The sequence below is a fragment of the Vitis riparia genome, chromosome 9 (genome assembly GCF_004353265.1).
Source record: "Vitis riparia cultivar Riparia Gloire de Montpellier isolate 1030 chromosome 9, EGFV_Vit.rip_1.0, whole genome shotgun sequence".
NCBI lineage: Eukaryota > Viridiplantae > Streptophyta > Magnoliopsida > Vitales > Vitaceae > Vitis > Vitis riparia.
Window position 1 is genome coordinate 14,692,408 of NC_048439.1, and position 16,769 is coordinate 14,709,176.

The window sequence follows — 16,769 nt, forward strand, 5'->3', positions numbered from 1 at the left end:
CCCAGCATTTGAAGTTGATTTTTAAACTTGTGAACTTGGATCTCAATGTGCGAAAGTGGATTGTAAGTTACGAAATCAACTTGCGAAATTTTCGCAAATAACCATGCAACGTGCGAAACTGGGATATTTGTGCCGACTCTTTTTCTTCTGATATTTTTGTGTTTAAATTTCCATTTTCTCCTTGTATTCAGCCACTCATGTAATTCCTTAGCTAGGAAGTATCCAAGGAAGGGTAAATTACCTTCCTATATAAACTCTCTTGTAAACACTAAAAAAAGGACTCTTAGGGAGCTTTTTCCAGGAGACCAACTTATGTATATTTGACACTTAGTGAAATACAAGGGTCTCTTTTGCTTTCTTTTTCTCTCTACTATTTTCTTTTTCTTGGAAGCCAAACAACCTCTGAGGATGTTTTCCTAGAGGATGAGAGGCTAAAATTTTGGTTTCTTGGAGTGAAAGAAGCTAGGTGAAAAGTCCAGATGCTAAAGTGGAAAACTCTCGTGCATTAAATACAGGTAGTTGGAGTTCATAAATGGCTTTTAAATCTAAAGTTTTGCTTTAAATCCCTTAGAATCACTTTGAATGGCCAATACATGGTAAGCTTTAGGTCTCTGTGGATACTTATTGTTAGATCCACATCAGACCATTAGTTATCATGTACGAGCCATTGGAAAGTGGCTCAAGTTGAAGACCCATAGTGTCTAAAGCCATTAATGGAACTTAACTACCGCTTCTATTGACTTTTTATGGATTAAATATTCATTGTTAAACCTATACCAGTTCATGAAACAACCATCCTTTATGTTGTTGTCCCCAATATGAGGAGAAAAATCCAAAATTTCCCACTTTGCATTTTGAACTTGATCTTAGCAACCTCTAGCTCCGGGAGACTTTCTTTCATTCATTTTTACCTAGTTCTATATTAGTTTAGTTCCAAACACCACTTCCAAAACAAATTTTATTTTCTTTTAAACTTTAAGTTTTTGACAAAGGAAATCATCAGACTCAATTTCTAATCTCGAGTCTACCACTGGTAGAGTGAAAACCCATCCCTGAGTTCGACCCTAGAGCTGCTATACTATAGTAGTTTTCCTATGCCAGTATAAGGTCATAGGATTTATAAATATTTTTTATTAAAATACTCAACTGGGCATGAATCACTCCCAGAATACCATGGCGTTCGTCTATGGTAAAATGGATGATAGTAGGATCCCGAACCTGGTGTGTGGTAATGGACTGATAAAAGTCCAATGCTACATGGGGATAGAAAAAATCCCTGGGAGTCATCAAGTGCTCCATATGGTACCTCTATAGCAGATGGAAGGAATCCCTGAGCTCAGGCTGAAGTCTGAAAGTAGCTGTGTCAAAACAGAGCTCGGAGTGGAATAGCCTAGCCCTGCAATCTAAATTACCTTCAATGGGTGGTTGAGTGACCATGGGACGTCTGATAACTACCTCAGGAGTCATGCCTGAGGGAATATGAGACTCTGTGGTTGGTGGCTGAGGCTCTGATGGAGGCTCTGAAGACAGCTCTGATAAGTCACTTGGCTCCGATACCTTGGCTTTCTTCTTTGGGGGACGGCTACCTGACTTTTTAGCTCGCGAAGAGCTCGCCCCGGGCGTGGTGGGTGGCCTCCTTGTTTCATAGTGCTCGAATAAGGAATCATGGGTGCATCCTCAATCAGAGGTGGGACGACCAGTGACCGTGGAGGCACGGGTATGGCGGCTTGGACAGGGGTCTCTCTTGGGACTCTCAAGCGACTAGAAGGAGATAAGGACTTAGCTCCTTGGGTTTTGGTCATGGCTATCTCAGAGAAGGTGGTCGGAAGTGTGTGCGTGGCTTGGGCTCAGATGGGGGTCAGACGGAAGGTTGCTCTAGTTTGGCTCCTCTTTGGCACCTATTTGAAGTTCAAATGACCGGTTAAAAACGAAATGTGGAATTTATAACATTTAAAAATGGATGGCAAGGGACGGTTTTAATTTTCGCAGCAAATGGGCAATTTCGCAGCAAGGGGTGGATTTCGCAGCAGATGGGCATTTTCACAGCCCATTTTGCAGCTGCAAAATGAGGGTGGAGGGCTGCGAAATGGCACTCATGTGCCAAGGGGTGGTTTTGCAGCTGCGAAAATTTTTGCAGAGGGGGTGCATGGGGCTACGAAATCATTTCGCAGCTAAGGGGCGATTTCACAGGGGCCCCTTTTGGGCTACAAAATTTTGCAGACCATGGATTTTTCCTTGCTTTTGAGCTCCTCTTGACTCCAAGAGACCTTCCTTCAATTTCTTTGTAATTCCTCCTAAATTAGATCATTCAAAAAGATTAAGTTACATATAAATAACACAACTTAAGACCAAAATTAAAATCAAAACAATTAATAAAGCTTTCAAATTAACAAAATTAAACAAAAAATATGGACTTTGGTGAAATCAAGTCCATCTAACCCTTTTCTGATTAGGCTTTTTGTGGCTCAAGGAGGTTGAGTTCCTCCTTTTCTTGCTTGAATGGCTCAATGAATGGCTTGAGACGATGACCATTGACTTTAAAAGTGTCTGTGCTATTGGAATTCAGTAATTCCACCACTCCATTGAGATGCACTTGGTGAATAATGAAAGGGCCTATCCACCTTGACTTCAGCTTCCCAGGAAAGATATAGAGCCTTGAATCATAGAGTAAGACTCTTTGTCCTTTCTAGAATTCTTTGTTGGAGATTAATTGATCATGCCACCTCTTCATCCTCTGTTTTGCAACTTTGGAATTGATGTAAGCATCATTTCTTAATTCCTCCATTTCATTAAGGTCTAAGCACCTCTTTGCCCCGGCTCTGATCAAGTCATGTTTAACCTCTTGATTGCCCACCAAGCCTTATATTCAACTTCCACAGGGAGATGACATGCTTTGCCATAGACTAAGCGATAGGGAGACATACCAAGAATAGTCTTGTAAGATGTTCTATATGCCCATAATGAATCATGAAGCTTAATAGACCAATCTCTTCTGCTCGTGATCACCACCTTCATCAATATGTTCTTGATTTCCCTGTTTGCTAGCTCAACTTGCCCGAAAGTCTGAGGGTGATAAGGTGTGGCTACCTTATGCTTCACTCCATACTTGGCTAATAGGGTTTCAAAAGGTCTGTTGCAAAAATGAGTACCTCCATCACTGATTAAGTCCTTGGGCACCCCAAATCTTGAGAAGATGTTTTCCTTGAGAACTACCCTGTGATCATTGTGTTTACAGGGGATTGCCTCAACCCATTTAGAAACATAGTCCACCCCTACCAAGATATAAGAGTTACCAAAAGACATTGGGAAAGGTCCCATGAAGTCAATGCCCCAAACATCAAAGAGATCAACTATTAGAATGGGGTTCATAGGCATTTGATTTCTTCTTGTAAGCTTTCCGAGCCTTTAGCATCTATCATAGCTCCTACACATGATGTGGGCATCTTTGAAGAGTGATGGCCAAGTAAACCCTGATTATAACACCTTCGTGGTTGTTTTCTGAGAGGCAAAGTGGCCTCCACATGCATTCTCATGGCAATGGCTGAGGATTCCTTGTTGCTCTTCTTCAGGGACACACTTACTTATTATTTGATCTGCACAATACTTGAAAAGGAAAGGCTTTTCCTAATAATAAGCATGAATCTTTGCAAAGAAGTGCTTCTTGTCTTGTGCTTTCCACTCACTTGGAACCTCACCAGTAACCAAATAGTTAGCAATATGAGCATACCAAGGAGTTTTCTCTAGCAACATAAGTGATTCCTCAGGAAAGTCATCATTAATAGGTAAGACATGGGAATTGTGTGCTATAGCCAACCTTGAAAGGTGGTCAGCTACCACATTCTCCACTCCTTTCTTGTCTGTGATTTGGAGATCGAACTCTTGTAGTAAAAGAATCCATCTAATCAACCTTGCTTTTGCATCTTGCTTTGTCAATAAATACTTCAAGGCTGAATGGTCAGTGAAAACAATGATGAAAGACCCTACTAGAAAAGCATGAAACTTGTCTAAGGCAAAAACCACAGCTAACAATTCTTTCCCTGTAGTTGTGTAGTTCCTTTGAGCTTCGTTCAATGTCTTGCTTGCATAATAGATCACATAGAGCTTTCCATCTTCTCTTTGGCCAAGTACAGCTCCTATAGCAAAGTCACTGGCATCACACATTACTTCAAAGGGTAGTTGCTAATTAGGAGCCCTCACTATTGAAGCAGTTGTCAAAAATTGCTTCAATTGATCAAAACTTCTTTGACATCTTTCATCCCATATAATCTTAGCATCCTTAGCCAAGAGTTCACAAAGAGGCTTTGAAAGCTTAGAGAAGTCTTTTATAAATCTCCTGTAGAACCCTACATGGCCAAGGAATTGCCTTACTCCTTTTACAGTTGTTGGGGATGGCAATTTGGCAATAAGTTCCACATTTGCTTTAACAACTTCAATGCCTTTTTCGGAGATGATATGGCCAAGGACAATTCCTTGATGTACCATAAAATGGCATATCTTCCAATTGAGCACCAAGTCCTTTTCAATGCATCTGTTAAGAATCGTTTCCAAGTTGACTAAGCATTCTTCAAATGTACCTCCATATATGGTGATGTCATCCATGAAAACCTCCATAATTCGCTCCACCATATCACTAAAGATACTTAGCATACATCTTTGGAATGTTGCCGGTGCATTGCATAAACCAAAAGGCATTCTTCTGTAGGCATATGTTCCAAATGGACATGTGAAAGTGGTCTTCTCCTAATCTTCAACATCAATTTCAATTTGAAAATACCTGGAGTACCCGTCCAAGAAACAATAGAAAGGATGGCTAGAGACTCTCTCCAACACTTGATCAATAAATGGCAGTGGAAAATGATTTTTCTTTGTCACAACATTTAATTTTCTATAATCAATACACACTCTCCAACCTGAAGTGAGGCGTGTAGCAATTTCTTCTCCTTTTTCATTTTGAATCATAGAAATCCCTGACTTCTTTGGTACCACTTGAGTAGGACTTAGCCAAAGGCTGTCAGATATGGGGTAAATAATACCTGCTTGAAGTAGCTTCAGCACCTCAGCTCGCACCACCTCTTGCAAATGAGGATTCAATCTTCTTTGAGGTTGACGAATTGGTTTAGCTTCTTCCTCCATATATATATGATGTGTACAAACCAAAGGACTAATGCCTTTCAAGTCAGATATTTGCCATCCTATTGCTTTCTTACACCTCTTAAGAACTTCAAGTAGAGAAATCTCCTGATGACTAGTAAGAGATGAAGATATAACAACAGGGCATTGTTTATTTTCTTCCAGGTATGTGTATTTCAAGTCCATGGGTAGAGGCTTCAAATTGAGCTTTGGGGTCTCTTCTTTAGCAGCTTCTTATGCATCCTCTTTATTGAACAAAGGTAGAATCTCTTTTCTCCTCCTCCAACCTTGTAGAGTAGCAAGCACATCAGAGGGTTCAGGCAACCCTTCTTTAAGATCCCCAAGACTTTCATTCAACTTGTCTTGCATATTCTGATTACAATGCTCCTCCACTAGAGTGTCAATAATGCATACCTCTTCTGGCATTCTTCTTCTTCCAGAGTGATTAGCTTTTTAGACATATAAAAGATATTGAGCTCGAGTGTCATGTTACCAAAAGTGAGTTGCATGAGTCCATTCCTACAATTGATGATTACATTTGAGGTAGCAAGAAATGGCCTTCCAAGGATGATAGGAACATAATTAGCTTCCTTGACAATTGGGTCCATATCAAGAACAACAAAATCTAATGAATAGTAGAAATTATCAACTTGAACTAAGACATCTTCAATTATCCCCCTTGGAATTTTCACTAATCTATCAGCTAGAGATAGAGTAATTGATGTTGGCTTCAATTCACCAAGTCTCAATTGCTTGTAGACAAAGTATGGTAGTAAATTCACACTTGCTCCCAAGTCTAACAAAGCTTTCTCCACTACCTTTCCCCCAATTATGACTGAAATTGTAGGACATCCCAGATCTTTATACTTCAAAGGAGACTTGCATTGTATGATAACACTTACTTGCTCAGTCAAGAAGGCTTTCTTATTCACATTCAACCCTCTTTTGATAGTACACAAGTCCTTTAGGAATTTTGCATATGTTGGAACTTGTTTAATCATATCCAGCAATGGAATATTGACTTTCACTTGTCTCAATACTTCAAGAATTTCTGATGCATTTCTAATCCCCTTTTTCCCATGCAAAGATTGAGGAAAAGGTGGAGAGGTGTGTTTCTTCAAAATAAGCTCTTTCTCTAGATTTGCATTCACTGTTGAATCATGGTCCTCTTTCCCTTCACTGATTTCTTTCTTCTTTCCTTTGATTTCCTCCCTCTTCTTTGTCTCTTCTTCTTCCTCCCCTTCAACATGTGGCTTGGGTGTTGGTAACTCAACCTTTTTACCACTCCTTAGAATGATCAACGCTTTGACGTCTCTCACCTGTGAAGACTCTCCCTCATGAGTTTCCACTTCATGGATACCCTTGGGGTTTTGGTGAGGTTGAGAAGGAAATCTACCCTTCTCTTGCATTGTATTCAGGTTAGTGAGCCTTGAGATTGAGTGTTGGAGATTATCTATCTTCTGAGATAAGTCATTTTGAATCTCATCCATCCTTTTATTCAATATATTCTCTACACTGTCAATTCTTTGACTGAGTTGAGCATTGATGGATTTTTGTTCTCCAAAAAAATCTCCCAGAACCTTGCTGAGATTCACTATTGCTTGTTCAAGACTTGAAGCTCATTGAGATGGTTGAGCCAGCTGGTGGTACTGAGGTGCTCTTGGCTTCCAAGAAAAATTTGGATGGTTCCTCCAACTTGAGTTGTAAGTATTTCCATATGAAGCATTGTTGTTAGGCTTGATTGTCCAATGACATTTTCTTGATCTCCAAACATCTCTCTAGTAGCTGGAATTGTAGGGCACTCCTCCACCAAGTGTTCATAAGACTGACAAATAGGACATGGCTTTACTTGCATTGGTGTTTCAGCAACAGCTTGCACTTCATGCATCTTTTTTAGTTCTAGCTCCTCCAATCTTCTTGTCATAGCTGCAAACTTTGCTTGCATATCAACATCTTCATTCAAGGTGTACATCCCAGCCTTAGCATTGAAAGCATTCAGTTGAGACTTCATCTTCCCCACTTCTCATTTGTTCGGTTCATCCCATCCTCTTGAAACTTCATCCACATAACTCAAGAAATCCATAACTTCCTCTGGATTCTTACTCATGAAATCTCCTCCACACATTGTCTCGAGGAGTTGCTTCATTGAGGAAGACATCCCATCATAGAAATAACTGACCAATAGCCATGTATCAAAACCATGGTGAGGACAAGCATTGATGGCTTCCATGTATCTGTAGACCCTCAATTTTGTCCCTCGACACTGGCATTTATCCTTTGGGTGTCACATTCACCCATCGTTCGCATATGGCACCACCAGGGCCCCTTTTGGGCTTAGTCGGTGTCCGAGCCTCGTGTGAGTTTGTCTGTGGTCCATTGTGGTGCATATGTGGTTCATTTTGAAGGGTCACCATGGCCATTTTCCTAGTCATTCACATCACGCTATAGGAAGGAAGTGGGGTCATCCCGATGTTTTAGCTTAGTTGGAGTTTATAGGGGCATGTTGAGGTTCGGAGCACTCGGGCTTGTTTTGATCGTATCTCCCTCATCCAAACTCGGAATCAAGAACCGTTTCTTTTTATGGATTCCTTATTCTTCCAGGAACATTCTGTAAAATTTTCAAAATTTTTTGCAACCGGTCAGCTGGTTGGCAGCCAGTTCAGCTGGTTCATCGAGTCAGCCGGTGTAGAACACTGATTTTTGGTAATTGTTTTGATCATATCTCCCTCTTCCGAACTCGGAATCATGTACCGTTTTTTTTTCATGGATTCCTTACTCTTCTAGGAACATTCTATCAAATTTTCAAAATTTTTTGCCATCGGTTCGATCGGTGGGCATCCGGTTCAGCCGGTTCATTGAGTCAACTGAGGTAAAACACTAATTCTAGTAATTTTGGGGCCCAAATCCTACATGGCTCAGGCCCGTAAGCTCCAGATTGGTTTTGGGAAATGTTGTGGGTCCATTTTGGGCCTTGGTTTGGGTTCCTTGCAGCCCACCACGAATCCATATGGATTCTTGGTGGTGAAGCAAGCTAAAAGCTGAAGGGAGTGAGCTGGCCTTGTAAGTTTAAGAGAAGTAATGAGGGGTGTGGTTCCCATGCTGATGAAGGGGAAGGAACCCAGGAGGCTCAAATGCTGAGAGGGATATGAGTATAAAAGGTGGGAAGAGAGGAGAGCAAAGGACCTTTTGGCATTTTCTGAGAGAGGGGAAATTTTGCTAGTGAGAGAAACAAAAAGGTCAGGAGCATCTTCTGAGTTGAGGGTGTGGGGAAAGCTTCAGCACTGTGGTTTCTTTGAAGAGGAGAATGACAGCATCTTAGTTTTGGGAGTCATCATTGGCATACACGGATCATATTTGGTGGAGATTCTGAGGTAAGCATGCTGAATTTTCTTTGCTGACAGTTTATCTTCCTCGTCTTCATATGTTTTTCTCCTTCCTCATCATCTTTTCTTCCCTTTGATATGAATATTGTATTGCTTGGGTGTGGATAACAAAGGCCACACATGATTTTTGTTGATTGGTTATGAATGGTTTAGGAACTTTCTAACTGAATTTGGGATTTTTTTTATCAACCGGATGAACCGGTTTAACCAATTCAGCCCCATAACTGGCTGCCTCTGTCAGCCATGGGGAACACCTGCCTTTCTTGGTCTAGTTCTCACTCATTCGAGCTCGGAATTGAGAACCGTTTCTTTTTTTTTGCTTCCTTAATCACTTAGGAACTTTCTGACCAAATTTGGGATTTTTTATCAATCGGATGAACCAGTTGGGAACCGGTTCAACAGGTTCAGCCCCATAACTGGCTGCCTCTGTCAGCCATGGGGAACACCTGCCTTTCTTGGTCTGGTTCTCACTCATCCGGGCCCGGAATTGAGAACCGTTTCTTTTTTTTTTTGCTTCCTTAATCCCTTAGGAACTTTCTGACCGAATTTAGGATTTTTTATCAACCGGATGAACCAGTTGGGAACCGGTTCAACCGGTTCAGCCCCATAACTGGCTGCCTCTGTCAGCCATGGGGAACACCTAGCTTTCTTGGCCTAGTTCTCACTCATCCGGGCTCAGAATTGAGAACCGTTTCTTTTTTTTGCTTCCTTAATCCCTTAGAAACTTTCCGACCAAATTTGGGATTTTTTATCAATCGGATGGACCAGTTGGGAACCGGTTCAACCGGTTTAGCCCCATAACTGGCTGCCTCTGTCAGCCATGGGGAACACCTGCCTTTCTTGGACTGGTTCTCACTCATCCGGGCTCAGAATTGAGAACCGTTTCTTTTTTTTGCTTCCTTAATCCCTTAGGAACTTTCTGACCAAATTTGGGATTTTTTATCATCCGGATGGACCAGTTGGGAACCGGTTCAACCGGTTCAGCCCCATAACTGGCTGCCTCTGTCAGCCATGGGGAACACCTGCCTTTCTTGGACTGGTTCTCACTCATCCGGGCTCAGAATTGAGAACCGTTTCTTTTTTTTGCTTCCTTAATCCCTTAGGAACTTTCTAACCAAATTTGGGATTTTTTATCAACTGGATGTACCAGTTGGGAACCAGTTCAACCGGTTCAGCACCATAACTGGCTGCCTCTGTCAGCCATGAGGAACACCTACCTTTCTTGGTCTGGTTCTCACTCATCCGGGCTCGGAATTGAGAACCGTTTCTTTTGTTTGAATCCTCACTCATTTAGGAGTTTTATAGAAAAATTTGGGAATTCTTCTCAATAGTTTGTACCAGTTGAGAACTAGTTCAACCTGTTCTGCTGAAGGACTTTAGGTAGCCCTCGATTTTGGCATTTTTCGAGCCCTTATCCATTGGGGCTCAAACCCATTTGCTATAGGGCGCTTGTGAGCCATCTTGAAGGTTTAAGTCAGTGTTTGATTTCAGTTAGTATGGGCAATTTTGAAGTTATGGGTGGTGTGGTCTAGGTAAGTCTAGTTTGATTTGTATGACATTTGGGGCGTCCATTACCTGATCTCAACTAGCCTTCTTCCTGTTTGGCATAAAATTTGATGATTGATTCTGAATACATGTTGCGTGGCTGACTCACCCTCTGCTGTAGCACATGGCTAGGGACCACAGGTACGCACCGGTTGTTTTGATTGTTGAATCATATGCATGTATGGTGCCTAATCCTGAATTTTTGTTACATGTTTATCTGTGTTTGGCTGACCTTTTATGCAGCGCATGGCTGGGGGCCACAGGTACGCACCCATTGTTTTGGGTTGGTTGAATTCATATGCATGCCAAATACCAATTAGGATTGTGTGATTCATGACATCTATTTAGCCTAGGGTTTCATCTTTGACCCATATGCTCCCACATACCCCAATTCATTAGTAGAGACCGAGTTCCGGGCCTAGAGGGGTGCTACCTCGCATGAGGTACCTTCCCAATGGGTAACCTGATCCCCGGACCCAGAATCTAGTTTTCGCAGATCGTTTTTTTTCCATACTGGGGTCATTAGGGGTTTTGTTCTTACTTAATTTTCCCCATTTTAAAAATAAAAATAAAAAGTAAGTGGCGACTCCATACAACACCGTTCCTCACCGGGGGCGGGTTTTTCAAAACTGGAGAACTCAACTTTTTCATTCCTTCTTTTCTTTCAATAGCGAGTCGCGCCAGTCCGATGGATCAGGTGAGGGTCCACAGTATCTTTCCCAACACTCATAGAATTTCTCATTCTCTTTAGCTGAGAAGTTTGAAATTTGCCTTTTCAAGCCATTTATTTTGTGAGTAGGAAATTTTTTTTTTTTAGGAATTTAGCTTGTAAATCAGTCCAAGTACGGATACTCCTTAGCCTTAAAGAATTAAGCCAAATCTTGGCCTTATCTTTTAAAGTAAAAGGAAATAGCTTAAGCCTCATTAATTTGATTGAAGCTCCTCCTTCTTGGAATGTATTACAAACATCTTCAAATTCCTTGATATGTGCATAGGGATTCTCACTTTCCATCCCATGGAAAGTTGGTAGAAGTGGAACAATATGTGGTCTGATCACTAGCTACTTTGTAGGGGGCACTATACATGATGGTGCACTCATACGAGGTGGATGCATGTGGTCCCTCGTTGATTTGAATTCATTAGGATTGTCCTGGTGACCATGGTGACTATGTTGATCTTCAGGTGTAGCTTCCATGATATTCAAGCTCAATTCCAATTCCTTGTTATGAGGCGTTTCACGTCTAACAAGCGTTCCTCCACTATCTCGTATCCAATTTGGCATACACATCTAGTATCAACTGTAACAAAAACAAAAACAGAGGAATCTAAAAGAAAACAAGGCTACAAAAAGACTAAAATTAACTAAAACTAAATTAAAAGATATGTTAGAGTATGAACAAGTAAAAGAAATAATTAAAAGAGTTAGTAAAATGAAAGAAAAATCACCAAACTTATGATGAAAATCACAAGTACTATGGAATAATATCACTGTGAAGTTGGCACCTTCCCCGGCAACGGTGCCATTTAATTGCATGCCTAGCTGGTGTACCTTGCGTTTGGTCCTCAGACAGGAGTAATCAACAAAATTTATAACCTATATCACTATGCACTAGGATAGCTGATTCGTGCCCGATTGGTGTTCCAAGTGATTCAACTCAATTGATGTGCTTTGATCTCAATCCTCAGACGGGAGTAATCAACAAAATTTATAAACCTATTTCACCATATACTGGGGTAGCATTTAGCTAGCATAGCATAGTGGCTATAGGATCGTCCACAGAGATGGGTTTTCACTTCGCAATTGATATTAGTTCAAAAACCGAATTGGTGTTTTTTCTTTTCTTTGTTAGCTTTAAAAGAAGACATAAGTTTGAATGAAAACGGATGGTATTAAGCTAATCTAACATAAAGTAACTAAAATTAACTAGAAAGAAATTAGAAAGAATGGTGTTTCTTGGGATTTTAGGTTACTAGGATGAGGTGCCAACTACAAAGAGGAAGATTCCGGTCACTTGAATCTTTTCCTCGCATTCGGAATTTAACCTATAGTTATTTCCCGAATCGGTGTGATACAGATGCTTGCCATTAATGGTTTCAATGCTAAATCCTTCTCACTGACACACCTTGCAATGGCTCGTACCTCTCACTGAGTATTTTCCATTCAAGGTGATCCTTACCATCGAATCATCCTTCACAAGCGAACAAGAGATAACAATTAGACCTCCATGGAGCAAGATTGCAAGCAATAAGAATCCATGGAATCTGAAAGCTTACCAAGTATTGGCTATTCATGGTAATCCTAGTTAACTAAAAATATAAAAACCAAAAATGGATCACACTTTCTCTTCATTAAAAACAGAAACAACAAAATCTCACACTTATATAGCTGGAACCTTACTTAGCTTCTTTCACCCAAGAAACAAAAAGCCTAGCCACTCATCCTCTGAGAAAACATCTCAGAGAATGTTTGGCTAGCAAGAAAATGAAAATGAAAGAGAAGGAAAAACAGAGCAAGGCTCTGTATATTCTATATATTGATCGATTCTACATACTTATATATCTATATCTTTTACAATGGATGCAAGGGAATATATATAGAGAAGTTTTTCCAACCTTCCTAGCTAAGAAATATTATGGTTGGTGGATTACAAGGCGAAGAATGGAAATTTATACAAAAATATCTGAAGAAAAGATCTAAAAGAGTCAGTGCACAAATATCCCAGTTCGCATGTAGATTTCGCACGTTGCATGGTGACTTACGAAAATTTCGCAAGTTGATTTCGCAACTTGGAATCCATTTTCGCATGTTGAGCTCCAAGTTCGCAAGTTGCAAAATCACTTTCACAAGTTGGGCTTCTCTATGACTGTGCGGCTGTATTCCATTTCCATTTCGAAAGGTAGGCTTTAATTTCGCATGTTGGAGTTCCAAATTCGCAAGATGCGAATTTGTCCTTCAGCTGAATGCAATTGTCTTGAAAAGGCCATATCTTCCTCATTTCAGCTCCAATTCGTACATAATTTGAAGTGTTGGATTATTGACTTCCTGAGCTTTGAAATGGTATATAGCATGTAGAAAATGGACTTCGGGAAGTGCTCCAAAAGTTCGAAAGAAGACTGCAGCTGCTGTCCTCTATTTTCTTCACTCTGTTTTTCCTCTCTCCGTTGTTCTTTCCTTGCATACTTTGAACGACTTTGGCAAAGGGCTACGGAGCTCCAAAGCTTGGTTCTTCATGAATTTGAGCTTCTAAAAGCTTTGCCATGAACTATATACAGCTCTCCCTCATTCTTGGATTGCTTTGGTGTAGCTAAAAGCTATCAAAAACACCAAAACTTAACACAATTTGATCAGAAACGATTGCAAGGGTCCTTAACATGTCAATTGAGTTAAAAGGTAATAATTACTACTCAAGAGCGTTTAAAAGAGTTAATTACAAGCTACAAAAAGAAAGTAATGGGAATTACTTATGAAGAAAAGCATTCCTTGGAGTTTTAGGATCATTGGGGTCAGGCTCCTCATGCAAAAACAGAGCTCCGGTCACTTGAATCTTTTCCTCACATTAGAGAATTAACATATAGTTAATTCTCTAACCGGTGTTGTACAGATGCTTCCCTTTTATGGATTTCAGCACTAATTCCCTCTCATTGATGCATCTTGCAATGGCTCGTTCCTCACACCTAGCATTTTCCATTCAAGGTGATCATTAACCTTGGACTTCCCTTCTCAAGCTCGCAATAGATAACTAGTGGATGTCTCCTTAGAGTCCAAAAGCTTACCAAGTGTTGGCAATTCTAGAAAATCCTACCTTCAAGTCACCTCCCAAAGGCTCGCAAGAGGTAAACTAGTGCATCTCAATGGACGGAGATCACTTGCCTTACCAAGTGTTGGCCCAGCTGAATTGAAGGCGTTTTAAGTTAACTAAAGACATAGAAACCATAAACGGGTCACACTTTCTCTTCATTAACAGCTGAAACAACAAAACTACCAATTCTTGCACACAGGTCCTTACCTAGCTACCTTAGCTCCAAGAAACAAAAAGTCTAGCCACTCATTCTCTGAGGAAATATCCTCAGAGCTTGTTTGGCTAGTAAGAAAAATACAATCAAAATGAGTAGGTAAGGCAGAGCAAGGCTCTGTATTTTACTTCCTTCAAAACTATATAAAAAGTTGTCTCTGAGAACAAGCTCCCGAGATATGTCTGTAATGAATATTACAAAATAATATATATAAGGTTATTCACCCTTTGTTCTTACTTAATAACTAAGGAATGCTATGATTGGTGGATTACAAGGAGAAAATGGGGATTTAGACATCAAATATCTGAAGCAAAAAATCAAAAAATGTAGGTCGCAAATATCTGGAAGCACTCAGGAGGATTTCGTAGGCGTGCAAGATGGCTGCGAAATTTCGCAAGCTAAAGGACACCATTTCACAGCCAAAGGCTGATTTCACAGCCATCCTCTTGTGATTTCGCAGCCAAAGGTTGATTTCGCAACCTGCGAAATTGGCCTTCAGCTTGGTGTGATTGGCTTCCAATTGCTCTAACTTCTTCATTTCAGCTTCGAATCGCACACCGTTTGAAGCGTTGGATTGCTGACTTTCCAAGCTTCAAAACAACATATAGTATGCATAAATTAAGCTCCAGGAAGTGCTCCAAAAGTGTCGAATAGTTGCTGTCCTCTTGAATTCTTCATGTTAGATTTCTCTCTTTGCTTTCCCTCCTTGCATTCATGATTTGCTTATGGCAAAGGACTATAAAGCTTCAAAGCTTTAGTTCTTCATATTAATGAGCTTCCAATTGCTTTGCCATGGATTCCATAGAACTCTCCTCAATCTTGGATTGCTTTGGTGATCAAATTACTATCAAAAACACCAAAACTTACACAATTTGATTAGAAACAATTGCAAAGGTACTTAATATGCTAATTGAGTTAAAAGGTAATAACTACTACTCAAAAGTGTTTAAAACAGTTAATTATAAGCTATCAAATAGCACTTTTTGAGTAGTAATCACTCAGCTAGCATAGCATAGTGGCTTTAGGATCGTTCACTGGGAAGGGTTTTAAACTTACTACTGATATTAATTCAAAGTTGAATTGGTGCTTTTTCATTTCAAGGTTAGCTTTAAAAGAAAACATAATCTTTGGTTGAAAAAGGATTGGTTTTAAGCTAACCAAAAATAATAGTAACTACTCAAAAAGTGTTATTTTGTAGCTTGTAATTAACTATTTTAAACGCTTTTGAGTAGTAGTTATTACCTTTTAACTCAATTAGCATATTAAGTACCTTTGCAATCGTTTCTAATCAAATTGTGTTAAGTTTTGGTGCTTTTGATAGTATTTTGATCACCAAAGCAATCAAAGATTGAGGAGAGTTCTATAAAATCCATGGCAAAGCAATTGGAAGCTCATTTACATGAAGAACCCAAGATTTGAAGCTTTATAATCCTTTGCCAAAAGAAAATCATGAATGCAAGGAGGGAAAGCAAAGAGAGAAATCTAACATGAAGAATTCAAGAGAATAGAAACTATTGGACACATTTTGAGTACTTCCTGGAGTCCATTTCATGCATACTATATGTCGTTTCGAATCTTGGGAAGTTAGGAATCCAACGCTTTAAATGGCATGTGAATCGGAGTTGAAATGAAGAAGTTATAGTCATTGGAAGCCAATCACACCAAGCTGAAGGCCAATTTCGCAGCTACGAAATCAGCCTTTGGCTGCGAAATGGAGACCTTCAACTTGCGAAATTTTGTAGCCCATCTTGCATGCCTACAAAATCCTCCTGAGTGCTTCCAGATATTTGTGACCAACTCTTTTAGATTTTTTCTTTAGATATTTGTTGTTTAAATTCCCATTCTCTCCTTGTAATCCACCAATCATAGGATTCCTTAGTTAATAAGTAAGAACAAAGGGTGAATAACCTCATATATATAGTTTGTAATTTTCCTCACACAAACATCTCTCGGGAGCTTGTTCTCAACGATAACTTTTTGTATAGTTTTGAAGGAAGTAATATACAAAGCTTTGCTCTGCCTTACCTACTTACTTTGATTGTATTTTTCTTACTAGCCAAACAAGCTCTAAGGATGTTTCCTCAGAGAATGAGTGGCTAGAATTTTTGTCTCTTGGAGCTAAGGTAGCTGGGTAAGGTGCCAAATGCAAGAATTGGAATTTTTGTCGTTTCAGCTTTTAATGAAGAGAAAGTGTGACCCGTTGAGATGCACTAGTTTATCTCTTGCGAGCCTTTGGGAGGTGGTTTGAAGGTAGGATTTTCTAGAATAGCCAACACTTGGTAAGCTTTTGGACTCCAAGGAGACATCCATTAGTTATCTCTTGCGAGCTTGTGAATGGAAATCCAAGGTTAATGATCACCTTGAATGGTAAATGCTAGGTGAGAGCCATGAGCCATTGTAAGATGAATTAGTGAGAGGGATTTAGTGTTTGAATCCATAAAAGGGAAGCATCTATACCACACCGGTTAGAGAAATAACTATATGTTAATTCTCCAATGCAAGGAAAAGATTCAAGTGACCGGAACTCCGTTTTTGTATTAGGAGCTTGACTTCAGTGATCCTAAAACTCCAAGAAACACTTTTCTTTATAAGTAATTTCCATTACTTTATTTTTAGTTAGCTTAAAACCAATCCTTTTTAAACCAAAGTTTATGTTTTCTTTTGAAGCTAACCTTGAAATGAAAAAGCATCAATTCA